Genomic DNA, 9,805 nt, shown 5'->3' with positions numbered 1-9,805 from the left:
ATGGCAGTAGGAAGAGTGGTTTGCTGGTGGGATTTTATGTGCTGCTGTAGGTGTGTGGATTGCTGGTTTGACTATGAATATTGGTGTGGGGAATGTGCTTAATGGTGAGTTATGGGGTCTTTTTCATGGTTTGTCTCTTGCTTGGAGATTGGGTTATAGAAAAGTGCTTGTTGAATTGGACTCTGCTGTGGCTGTTACTTTAGTAATGGATTTTAATTCCTCTATGCAACCTTTTGCTCATCTCATTACCGCTTGCCGGGAGTTAATGCGCAGGGATTGGATTTGCTTGGTTTCTCATGTTTATCGTGAGAAGAATATGGCAGATTTAGGCCATAAGTTTGACATTGGTCTTCATGTTTTTTATGAGCCTCCTCCTCTTGTGGATAGATTGATCTTTGAGGATGCTGTTGGGTTTCGTTATACTCGTTTTGTTAATAGTTAGTTGTTTTTCTTGGGTCTTTTGACCCCCAATTTTACCAAAAAAAAAGTGGAGCAGCAGTTTGGTGACTATGAGTGCTGGGGATGGATCAGGTTTATTCCTTTGGTGGGGCATTTAGGATTTGATTTTCCAGATACATTCAATTTTATGTATACCTACTGTTTAGGAAGACAAATACTTTATACCTATAAAGCAGATTTATTCTACTTAATACATACCAAAAAACTGAAGAAGAAAATAATCGTGAGAGCCTGCAATTATATATGCATAAACGAGAATCATAAGAGACTGCAATTCGTGGAAGAAAGAAGAAGTGATTTGGTGGAGGAGGAAGAAAAAGATGGAATAGAAGAAGTAGAAGACCACGCACAAGAGACTGGCTGTACGGGAGTAACTATTTGGAAGAACAGATAATATTATTTAAAACTAATCCTACAATTAAGATGAAGTGGACAATGAATCACTGGATCTAACCTAATAATTAAGTAAAACTGGACTATATCTAATAATTGCTTACAAAAATTGGACCTATATCAAGTTTCCCCTTCTAACAATTATACACATTAATTTTTTTCGATGCAAGCTATAATGGGGACGGGAGAGTCGAATTCATAACCTTGGGTGCAGGGGGCAACAGTGTACCCCTCATTTGGTAACAATGTGAAGACAAGTTCTTTGTTATAGGTGGTGGTATGCATTTTGAGAATTTGATGTCTCACTGTCTTTGAGAATCCATCTTTACAAACAATGAACTAGTATCGATGCTCTTCGGAGTCTCTGTAATTTCAAAACATTCCTTCCATTCGTTATAGACGAACATTATATCCGACCTTTGGATTGGTGTCGAAGGCACACATGCCGTGGCGGTTTCTGTAGCTTTTCGAGCAGAAAAGTTGCTGTGCCGACCCTGTATTCTTGAATCCACTATGCTCTCAATTTCCATTCTCTCAAATTTAGAAGCCACCCATTGAGATAAGTGCGAAGGTCAGGTGCTACATCTCTTACTATTGCTGATGTACCAGTTATGAGCTCTAGCAAAAATAATCCTAAAACTGGATATATCGCTCTTACGCTCAGCTTTCCAGTGTAGTAATATCTGCACAAAATAAGAAATAAAACAATCCACACTTTAATACAAGACGTAATGGTTTTATCCCTTGTACAACATGCATTAATAAAGACTGTATAACATCATTTGGGCACACCACCTGAGAGAAGATTAAAGGGAAGTTCCAACAAAATATATAGAGTCATTCAACTGACAAAACTCAGAATCCATGTATGTTTGCAAATCGAACAAAATGTACAAAATATAAAAAAAAAAAAAAACAGATAGGAAGGGACTTGTGCACAATAATTAGAATTGAAGTAGCTAATATGAAGATCCCACACTACGTCCCCTATACACCTGGAATTTTTCTAACTTTTCCCTATATAGATTATATTAGGAGCTCCAACTAGAGATGATCTCACGAGTTTTGTTTTTTTATTTGAAGCAAGGATTCATTACCAAGGCACAAAGGGCAGCCAATAACAAAGAAAGCCAAAGAAGGCTTACAGAAGTAAGAAACCAACAGCGCACATGAGGCACGGGATTACATAAGACGCTGCCACAACTGGTGAACACGTCGTCCCCAAAAAAGCAACAACCTTAACTAACAACTCGAGGGGCAAGACAAGCCATCTTTGTTCAAAATTCTAACAAATGAAGATGGGGGCATGTCGATCCACACAGGGTTGCACATCTCTGGAATATAATTCTTCGCAATGAAGTCCGCTGCAACGAAGTCCGCCGCATAATTTGCTGATCTTGGAACCCAAGACCAGGAGCAAGCATGAAAAGTCTTCCCAATTACCGATTGGGAAGATTTCCCAAGCACAGCTCAAAGAACTGTCATTCAGACTTGGAATGACTTGTTTCGAATCCGATTCTACCACCACCCGAGGGATATTCAAACTCTTCGCCAGATTGCACCCCTCCAAGACCGCCAAAGATTCAGCCACAGTCGCGCTAGATTTCTGGGACCAAAAGAACAAATGAACATGTAATTTATTTGAACCCCAATGTTAAAGTTTTTAAACATAGTAGAAATTTACATTGTAAGCTTGCTTTGGGAGTCTCGTCTGCCATGCTTTGTTTGCAGCGCTTCCAAGTTCAGCTGGTGGCAGGAGTGATATCTGCCATTCACACTCACCGGGATATCAGTAGGGCATAAGGTTGCTTTGGAGTTAGGTAGCTCCACTGTTGCATATAAAAGTTGCGTATTCTAACAATTTGAAAGGAAAGAAATAATAGTCCCACATTGACAAAATCAAGCTCGAACAAGCGCGTTATAAGTGATACCGTAAATACAAACGAGGAAAATAACATTATGCGCGTCAAATGGAATAATTAAAAAGTCAAAGATGAGCCTTGAGCCTTGAGGATCTTGGGAGATGAAAGAAATAGAGTGGTAGTAGTAATTTTATTTGTTTTTTTTTTTGAAATTCGTGCAAACGGCAAAGAAATGGTTAAATAGAATTACAAGTCGTAGACTAACGGATGCGATCATACCAACTCACATGCACCGGATCCCATCAGAACTCCGAAGTTAAGCGAGTTTGGGCGAGAGTAGTACTAGGATGGGTGACCTCCTGGGAAGTCCTCGAGTTGCATCCCCCAATCTTTTTTTTTTTCTTTTTTTTTTCTTTTTTTTTTCTTTTTTTTTTCTTTTTTTTTTGTTTTTTTTTTTGGGGAAGCGCGTCGTATATAACCGAACGTCGTGCTTGGGAGATGAAAGAAACAGAGTGGTAGTAGTAATTTTATTTGTTTTTTTTTTTAAATTCGTGCAAACGGCAAAGAAATGGTTAAATAGAATTACAAGTCGTAGACTAACGGATGCGATCATACCAACTCACATGCACCGGATCCCATCAGAACTCCGAAGTTAAGCGAGTTTGGGCGAGAGTAGTACTAGGATGGGTGACCTCCTGGGAAGTCCTCGAGTTGCATCCCCCAATCTTTTTTTTTTTCTTTTTTTTTTCTTTTTTTTTTCTTTTTTTTTTCTTTTTTTTTTCTTTTTTTTTTCTTTTTTTTTTCTTTTTTTTTTGTTTTTTTTTTTGGGGAAGCGCGTCGTATATAACCGAACGTCGTGCTTGGGAGATGAAAGAAACAGAGTGGTAGTAGTAATTTTATTTGTTTTTTTTTTTAAATTCGTGCAAACGGCAAAGAAATGGTTAAATAGAATTACAAGTCGTAGACTAACGGATGCGATCATACCAACTCACATGCACCGGATCCCATCAGAACTCCAAAGTTAAGCGAGTTTGGGCGAGAGTAGTACTAGGATGGGTGACCTCCTGGGAAGTCCTCGTGTTGCATCCCCCAATGTTTTTTTTTTCTTTTTTTTTTCTTTTTTTTTTTTTTGGGGAAGCGCGTTGTATATAACCGAACGTCGTGCTTGGGAGATGAAAGAAATAGAGTGGTAGTAGTAATTTTATTTGTTTTTTTTTTTAAATTCGTGCAAACGGCAAAGAAATGGTTAAATAGAATTACAAGTCGTAGACTAACGGATGCGATCATACCAACTCACATGCACCGGATCCCATCAGAACTCCGAAGTTAAGCGAGTTTGGGCGAGAGTAGTACTAGGATGGGTGACCTCCTGGGAAGTCCTCGAGTTGCATCCCCCAATCTTTTTTTTTTTCTTTTTTTTTTCTTTTTTTTTTCTTTTTTTTTTCTTTTTTTTTTGTTTTTTTTTTTGGGGAAGCGCGTCGTATATAACCGAACGTCGTGCTTGGGAGATGAAAGAAACAGAGTGGTAGTAGTAATTTTATTTGTTTTTTTTTTTAAATTCGTGCAAACGGCAAAGAAATGGTTAAATAGAATTACAAGTCGTAGACTAACGGATGCGATCATACCAACTCACATGCACCGGATCCCATCAGAACTCCGAAGTTAAGCGAGTTTGGGCGAGAGTAGTACTAGGATGGGTGACCTCCTGGGAAGTCCTCGAGTTGCATCCCCCAATCTTTTTTTTTTTCTTTTTTTTTTCTTTTTTTTTTCTTTTTTTTTTCTTTTTTTTTTCTTTTTTTTTTCTTTTTTTTTTCTTTTTTTTTTCTTTTTTTTTTCTTTTTTTTTTCTTTTTTTTTTGTTTTTTTTTTTGGGGAAGCGCGTCGTATATAACCGAACGTCGTGCTTGGGAGATGAAAGAAACAGAGTGGTAGTAGTAATTTTATTTGTTTTTTTTTTTAAATTCGTGCAAACGGCAAAGAAATGGTTAAATAGAATTACAAGTCGTAGACTAACGGATGCGATCATACCAACTCACATGCACCGGATCCCATCAGAACTCCAAAGTTAAGCGAGTTTGGGCGAGAGTAGTACTAGGATGGGTGACCTCCTGGGAAGTCCTCGTGTTGCATCCCCCAATGTTTTTTTTTTCTTTTTTTTTTCTTTTTTTTTTTTTTGGGGAAGCGCGTTGTATATAACCGAACGTCGTGCTTGGGAGATGAAAGAAATAGAGTGGTAGTAGTAATTTTATTTGTTTTTTTTTTTAAATTCGTGCAAACGGCAAAGAAATGGTTAAATAGAATTACAAGTCGTAGACTAACGGATGCGATCATACCAACTCACATGCACCGGATCCCATCAGAACTCCGAAGTTAAGCGAGTTTGGGCGAGAGTAGTACTAGGATGGGTGACCTCCTGGGAAGTCCTCGAGTTGCATCCCCCAATCTTTTTTTTTTTCTTTTTTTTTTCTTTTTTTTTTCTTTTTTTTTTCTTTTTTTTTTCTTTTTTTTTTCTTTTTTTTTTGTTTTTTTTTTTGGGGAAGCGCGTCGTATATAACCGAACGTCGTGCTTGGGAGATGAAAGAAACAGAGTGGTAGTAGTAATTTTATTTGTTTTTTTTTTTAAATTCGTGCAAACGGCAAAGAAATGGTTAAATAGAATTACAAGTCGTAGACTAACGGATGCGATCATACCAACTCACATGCACCGGATCCCATCAGAACTCCGAAGTTAAGCGAGTTTGGGCGAGAGTAGTACTAGGATGGGTGACCTCCTGGGAAGTCCTCGAGTTGCATCCCCCAATCTTTTTTTTTTTCTTTTTTTTTTCTTTTTTTTTTCTTTTTTTTTTCTTTTTTTTTTCTTTTTTTTTTCTTTTTTTTTTCTTTTTTTTTTCTTTTTTTTTTCTTTTTTTTTTGTTTTTTTTTTTGGGGAAGCGCGTCGTATATAACCGAACGTCGTGCTTGGGAGATGAAAGAAACAGAGTGGTAGTAGTAATTTTATTTGTTTTTTTTTTTAAATTCGTGCAAACGGCAAAGAAATGGTTAAATAGAATTACAAGTCGTAGACTAACGGATGCGATCATACCAACTCACATGCACCGGATCCCATCAGAACTCCAAAGTTAAGCGAGTTTGGGCGAGAGTAGTACTAGGATGGGTGACCTCCTGGGAAGTCCTCGTGTTGCATCCCCCAATGTTTTTTTTTTCTTTTTTTTTTCTTTTTTTTTTTTTTGGGGAAGCGCGTTGTATATAACCGAACGTCGTGCTTGGGAGATGAAAGAAATAGAGTGGTAGTAGTAATTTTATTTGTTTTTTTTTTTAAATTCGTGCAAACGGCAAAGAAATGGTTAAATAGAATTACAAGTCGTAGACTAACGGATGCGATCATACCAACTCACATGCACCGGATCCCATCAGAACTCCGAAGTTAAGCGAGTTTGGGCGAGAGTAGTACTAGGATGGGTGACCTCCTGGGAAGTCCTCGAGTTGCATCCCCCAATCTTTTTTTTTTTCTTTTTTTTTTCTTTTTTTTTTCTTTTTTTTTTCTTTTTTTTTTGTTTTTTTTTTTGGGGAAGCGCGTCGTATATAACCGAACGTCGTGCTTGGGAGATGAAAGAAACAGAGTGGTAGTAGTAATTTTATTTGTTTTTTTTTTAAATTCGTGCAAACGGCAAAGAAATGGTTAAATAGAATTACAAGTCGTAGACTAACGGATGCGATCATACCAACTCACATGCACCGGATCCCATCAGAACTCCGAAGTTAAGCGAGTTTGGGCGAGAGTAGTACTAGGATGGGTGACCTCCTGGGAAGTCCTCGAGTTGCATCCCCCAATCTTTTTTTTTTTCTTTTTTTTTTCTTTTTTTTTTCTTTTTTTTTTCTTTTTTTTTTCTTTTTTTTTTCTTTTTTTTTTCTTTTTTTTTTCTTTTTTTTTTCTTTTTTTTTTCTTTTTTTTTTCTTTTTTTTTTCTTTTTTTTTTCTTTTTTTTTTCTTTTTTTTTTGTTTTTTTTTTTGGGGAAGCGCGTCGTATATAACCGAACGTCGTGCTTGGGAGATGAAAGAAACAGAGTGGTAGTAGTAATTTTATTTGTTTTTTTTTTTAAATTCGTGCAAACGGCAAAGAAATGGTTAAATAGAATTACAAGTCGTAGACTAACGGATGCGATCATACCAACTCACATGCACCGGATCCCATCAGAACTCCAAAGTTAAGCGAGTTTGGGCGAGAGTAGTACTAGGATGGGTGACCTCCTGGGAAGTCCTCGTGTTGCATCCCCCAATGTTTTTTTTTTCTTTTTTTTTTCTTTTTTTTTTTTTTGGGGAAGCGCGTTGTATATAACCGAACGTCGTGCTTGGGAGATGAAAGAAATAGAGTGGTAGTAGTAATTTTATTTGTTTTTTTTTTTAAATTCGTGCAAACGGCAAAGAAATGGTTAAATAGAATTACAAGTCGTAGACTAACGGATGCGATCATACCAACTCACATGCACCGGATCCCATCAGAACTCCGAAGTTAAGCGAGTTTGGGCGAGAGTAGTACTAGGATGGGTGACCTCCTGGGAAGTCCTCGAGTTGCATCCCCCAATCTTTTTTTTTTTCTTTTTTTTTTCTTTTTTTTTTCTTTTTTTTTTCTTTTTTTTTTCTTTTTTTTTTCTTTTTTTTTTCTTTTTTTTTTCTTTTTTTTTTCTTTTTTTTTTGTTTTTTTTTTTGGGGAAGCGCGTCGTATATAACCGAACGTCGTGCTTGGGAGATGAAAGAAACAGAGTGGTAGTAGTAATTTTATTTGTTTTTTTTTTTAAATTCGTGCAAACGGCAAAGAAATGGTTAAATAGAATTACAAGTCGTAGACTAACGGATGCGATCATACCAACTCACATGCACCGGATCCCATCAGAACTCCGAAGTTAAGCGAGTTTGGGCGAGAGTAGTACTAGGATGGGTGACCTCCTGGGAAGTCCTCGAGTTGCATCCCCCAATCTTTTTTTTTTTCTTTTTTTTTTCTTTTTTTTTTCTTTTTTTTTTCTTTTTTTTTTCTTTTTTTTTTCTTTTTTTTTTGTTTTTTTTTTTGGGGAAGCGCGTCGTATATAACCGAACGTCGTGCTTGGGAGATGAAAGAAACAGAGTGGTAGTAGTAATTTTATTTGTTTTTTTTTTTAAATTCGTGCAAACGGCAAAGAAATGGTTAAAGAGAATTACAAGTCGTAGACTAACGGATGCGATCATACCAACTCACATGCACCGGATCCCATCAGAACTCCAAAGTTAAGCGAGTTTGGGCGAGAGTAGTACTAGGATGGGTGACCTCCTGGGAAGTCCTCGTGTTGCATCCCCTAATGTTTTTTTTTTCTTTTTTTTTTCTTTTTTTTTTTTTTGGGGAAGCGCGTTGTATATAACCGAACGTCGTGCTTGGGAGATGAAAGAAATAGAGTGGTAGTAGTAATTTTATTTGTTTTTTTTTTTAAATTCGTGCAAACGGCAAAGAAATGGTTAAATAGAATTACAAGTCGTAGACTAACGGATGCGATCATACCAACTCACATGCACCGGATCCCATCAGAACTCCGAAGTTAAGCGAGTTTGGGCGAGAGTAGTACTAGGATGGGTGACCTCCTGGGAAGTCCTCGAGTTGCATCCCCCAATCTTTTTTTTTTTCTTTTTTTTTTCTTTTTTTTTTCTTTTTTTTTTCTTTTTTTTTTTGGGGAAGCGCGTCGTATATAACCGAACGTCGTGCTTGGGAGATGAAAGAAACAGAGTGGTAGTAGTAATTTTATTTGTTTTTTTTTTTAAATTCGTGCAAACGGCAAAGAAATGGTTAAATAGAATTACAAGTCGTAGACTAACGGATGCGATCATACCAACTCACATGCACCGGATCCCATCAGAACTCCGAAGTTAAGCGAGTTTGGGCGAGAGTAGTACTAGGATGGGTGACCTCCTGGGAAGTCCTCGAGTTGCATCCCCCAATCTTTTTTTTTTTCTTTTTTTTTTCTTTTTTTTTTCTTTTTTTTTTCTTTTTTTTTTGTTTTTTTTTTTGGGGAAGCGCGTCGTATATAACCGAACGTCGTGCTTGGGAGATGAAAGAAACAGAGTGGTAGTAGTAATTTTATTTGTTTTTTTTTTTAAATTCGTGCAAACGGCAAAGAAATGGTTAAATAGAATTACAAGTCGTAGACTAACGGATGCGATCATACCAACTCACATGCACCGGATCCCATCAGAACTCCGAAGTTAAGCGAGTTTGGGCGAGAGTAGTACTAGGATGGGTGACCTCCTGGGAAGTCCTCGAGTTGCATCCCCCAATCTTTTTTTTTTTCTTTTTTTTTTCTTTTTTTTTTCTTTTTTTTTTCTTTTTTTTTTGTTTTTTTTTTTGGGGAAGCGCGTCGTATATAACCGAACGTCGTGCTTGGGAGATGAAAGAAACAGAGTGGTAGTAGTAATTTTATTTGTTTTTTTTTTTAAATTCGTGCAAACGGCAAAGAAATGGTTAAATAGAATTACAAGTCGTAGACTAACGGATGCGATCATACCAACTCACATGCACCGGATCCCATCAGAACTCCAAAGTTAAGCGAGTTTGGGCGAGAGTAGTACTAGGATGGGTGACCTCCTGGGAAGTCCTCGTGTTGCATCCCCCAATGTTTTTTTTTTCTTTTTTTTTTCTTTTTTTTTTTTTTGGGGAAGCGCGTTGTATATAACCGAACGTCGTGCTTGGGAGATGAAAGAAATAGAGTGGTAGTAGTAATTTTATTTGTTTTTTTTTTTAAATTCGTGCAAACGGCAAAGAAATGGTTAAATAGAATTACAAGTCGTAGACTAACGGATGCGATCATACCAACTCACATGCACCGGATCCCATCAGAACTCCGAAGTTAAGCGAGTTTGGGCGAGAGTAGTACTAGGATGGGTGACCTCCTGGGAAGTCCTCGAGTTGCATCCCCCAATCTTTTTTTTTTTCTTTTTTTTTTCTTTTTTTTTTCTTTTTTTTTTCTTTTTTTTTTCTTTTTTTTTTCTTTTTTTTTTGTTTTTTTTTTTGGGGAAGCGCGTCGTATATAACCGAACGTCGTGCTTGGGAGATGAAAGAAACAGAGTGGTAGT

General features: G+C 37.1%; 20 non-coding genes across 20 annotated transcripts; all 20 read left to right on the top strand.

The window, feature by feature from the left end:
- Positions 1 to 2,979: 2,979 nt before the first annotated feature.
- Positions 2,980 to 3,098, top strand: LOC137719156 (5S ribosomal RNA). Its single transcript, XR_011066222.1, has one exon. It is a non-coding gene; the product is annotated as a 5S ribosomal RNA (ribosomal RNA).
- A 217-nt stretch (positions 3,099 to 3,315) lies between these two features.
- LOC137719155 (5S ribosomal RNA) lies at positions 3,316 to 3,434 on the top strand. The gene has a single exon (XR_011066221.1). It is a non-coding gene; the product is annotated as a 5S ribosomal RNA (ribosomal RNA).
- Positions 3,435 to 3,684: 250 nt separating this feature from the next.
- On the top strand, positions 3,685 to 3,803 carry LOC137719177 (5S ribosomal RNA). The gene has a single exon (XR_011066242.1). It is a non-coding gene; the product is annotated as a 5S ribosomal RNA (ribosomal RNA).
- Positions 3,804 to 3,989: 186 nt separating this feature from the next.
- LOC137719153 (5S ribosomal RNA) lies at positions 3,990 to 4,108 on the top strand. Its single transcript, XR_011066220.1, has one exon. It is a non-coding gene; the product is annotated as a 5S ribosomal RNA (ribosomal RNA).
- Positions 4,109 to 4,325: 217 nt separating this feature from the next.
- Positions 4,326 to 4,444, top strand: LOC137719152 (5S ribosomal RNA). The gene has a single exon (XR_011066219.1). It is a non-coding gene; the product is annotated as a 5S ribosomal RNA (ribosomal RNA).
- Positions 4,445 to 4,727: 283 nt separating this feature from the next.
- Positions 4,728 to 4,846, top strand: LOC137719176 (5S ribosomal RNA). Its single transcript, XR_011066241.1, has one exon. It is a non-coding gene; the product is annotated as a 5S ribosomal RNA (ribosomal RNA).
- Positions 4,847 to 5,032: 186 nt separating this feature from the next.
- On the top strand, positions 5,033 to 5,151 carry LOC137719151 (5S ribosomal RNA). Its single transcript, XR_011066218.1, has one exon. It is a non-coding gene; the product is annotated as a 5S ribosomal RNA (ribosomal RNA).
- A 239-nt stretch (positions 5,152 to 5,390) lies between these two features.
- On the top strand, positions 5,391 to 5,509 carry LOC137719150 (5S ribosomal RNA). Its single transcript, XR_011066217.1, has one exon. It is a non-coding gene; the product is annotated as a 5S ribosomal RNA (ribosomal RNA).
- A 272-nt stretch (positions 5,510 to 5,781) lies between these two features.
- LOC137719175 (5S ribosomal RNA) lies at positions 5,782 to 5,900 on the top strand. The gene has a single exon (XR_011066240.1). It is a non-coding gene; the product is annotated as a 5S ribosomal RNA (ribosomal RNA).
- Positions 5,901 to 6,086: 186 nt separating this feature from the next.
- On the top strand, positions 6,087 to 6,205 carry LOC137719149 (5S ribosomal RNA). Its single transcript, XR_011066216.1, has one exon. It is a non-coding gene; the product is annotated as a 5S ribosomal RNA (ribosomal RNA).
- A 216-nt stretch (positions 6,206 to 6,421) lies between these two features.
- On the top strand, positions 6,422 to 6,540 carry LOC137719148 (5S ribosomal RNA). The gene has a single exon (XR_011066215.1). It is a non-coding gene; the product is annotated as a 5S ribosomal RNA (ribosomal RNA).
- A 327-nt stretch (positions 6,541 to 6,867) lies between these two features.
- On the top strand, positions 6,868 to 6,986 carry LOC137719174 (5S ribosomal RNA). The gene has a single exon (XR_011066239.1). It is a non-coding gene; the product is annotated as a 5S ribosomal RNA (ribosomal RNA).
- A 186-nt stretch (positions 6,987 to 7,172) lies between these two features.
- On the top strand, positions 7,173 to 7,291 carry LOC137719147 (5S ribosomal RNA). Its single transcript, XR_011066214.1, has one exon. It is a non-coding gene; the product is annotated as a 5S ribosomal RNA (ribosomal RNA).
- Positions 7,292 to 7,563: 272 nt separating this feature from the next.
- On the top strand, positions 7,564 to 7,682 carry LOC137719146 (5S ribosomal RNA). Its single transcript, XR_011066213.1, has one exon. It is a non-coding gene; the product is annotated as a 5S ribosomal RNA (ribosomal RNA).
- A 239-nt stretch (positions 7,683 to 7,921) lies between these two features.
- LOC137719173 (5S ribosomal RNA) lies at positions 7,922 to 8,040 on the top strand. The gene has a single exon (XR_011066238.1). It is a non-coding gene; the product is annotated as a 5S ribosomal RNA (ribosomal RNA).
- Positions 8,041 to 8,226: 186 nt separating this feature from the next.
- Positions 8,227 to 8,345, top strand: LOC137719144 (5S ribosomal RNA). Its single transcript, XR_011066211.1, has one exon. It is a non-coding gene; the product is annotated as a 5S ribosomal RNA (ribosomal RNA).
- A 206-nt stretch (positions 8,346 to 8,551) lies between these two features.
- LOC137719143 (5S ribosomal RNA) lies at positions 8,552 to 8,670 on the top strand. Its single transcript, XR_011066210.1, has one exon. It is a non-coding gene; the product is annotated as a 5S ribosomal RNA (ribosomal RNA).
- A 217-nt stretch (positions 8,671 to 8,887) lies between these two features.
- LOC137719142 (5S ribosomal RNA) lies at positions 8,888 to 9,006 on the top strand. Its single transcript, XR_011066209.1, has one exon. It is a non-coding gene; the product is annotated as a 5S ribosomal RNA (ribosomal RNA).
- A 217-nt stretch (positions 9,007 to 9,223) lies between these two features.
- LOC137719172 (5S ribosomal RNA) lies at positions 9,224 to 9,342 on the top strand. The gene has a single exon (XR_011066237.1). It is a non-coding gene; the product is annotated as a 5S ribosomal RNA (ribosomal RNA).
- A 186-nt stretch (positions 9,343 to 9,528) lies between these two features.
- On the top strand, positions 9,529 to 9,647 carry LOC137719141 (5S ribosomal RNA). Its single transcript, XR_011066208.1, has one exon. It is a non-coding gene; the product is annotated as a 5S ribosomal RNA (ribosomal RNA).
- Positions 9,648 to 9,805: the final 158 nt, after the last annotated feature.

Source organism: Pyrus communis, chromosome 15 (genome assembly GCF_963583255.1).
Source record: "Pyrus communis chromosome 15, drPyrComm1.1, whole genome shotgun sequence".
NCBI lineage: Eukaryota > Viridiplantae > Streptophyta > Magnoliopsida > Rosales > Rosaceae > Pyrus > Pyrus communis.
Note: the sequence above shows the minus strand (reverse complement) of the source record. Positions and strands in the feature narration are given on the sequence as shown.